Raw genomic sequence first — 299 nt, forward strand, 5'->3', positions numbered from 1 at the left:
ATATTCAACCATATACTTGGCTTAATTAATGAACATCGTTACTGAACTATGTTTACTACATGAAGTTCCTGGGCACATACGGAACATGTATCAAATATAATTTGTTTTTTTTTCACATACTATGAAATTGTATGAATCTTATAAATTTATTTGATAAATCAATATAAACTTATTATTACATGCACATGATATTATACATTGCATTTATATATTGACAGGCATTAACATTAAGACTGAAAATTGATGTTAAAATTGACTGCATAACTGAATGATTGACACATTCATTTAATGCTGGTGTG

Source organism: Amphiura filiformis, chromosome 1 (genome assembly GCF_039555335.1).
Source record: "Amphiura filiformis chromosome 1, Afil_fr2py, whole genome shotgun sequence".
In the NCBI taxonomy this organism is placed as follows: Eukaryota; Metazoa; Echinodermata; class Ophiuroidea; order Amphilepidida; family Amphiuridae; genus Amphiura; species Amphiura filiformis.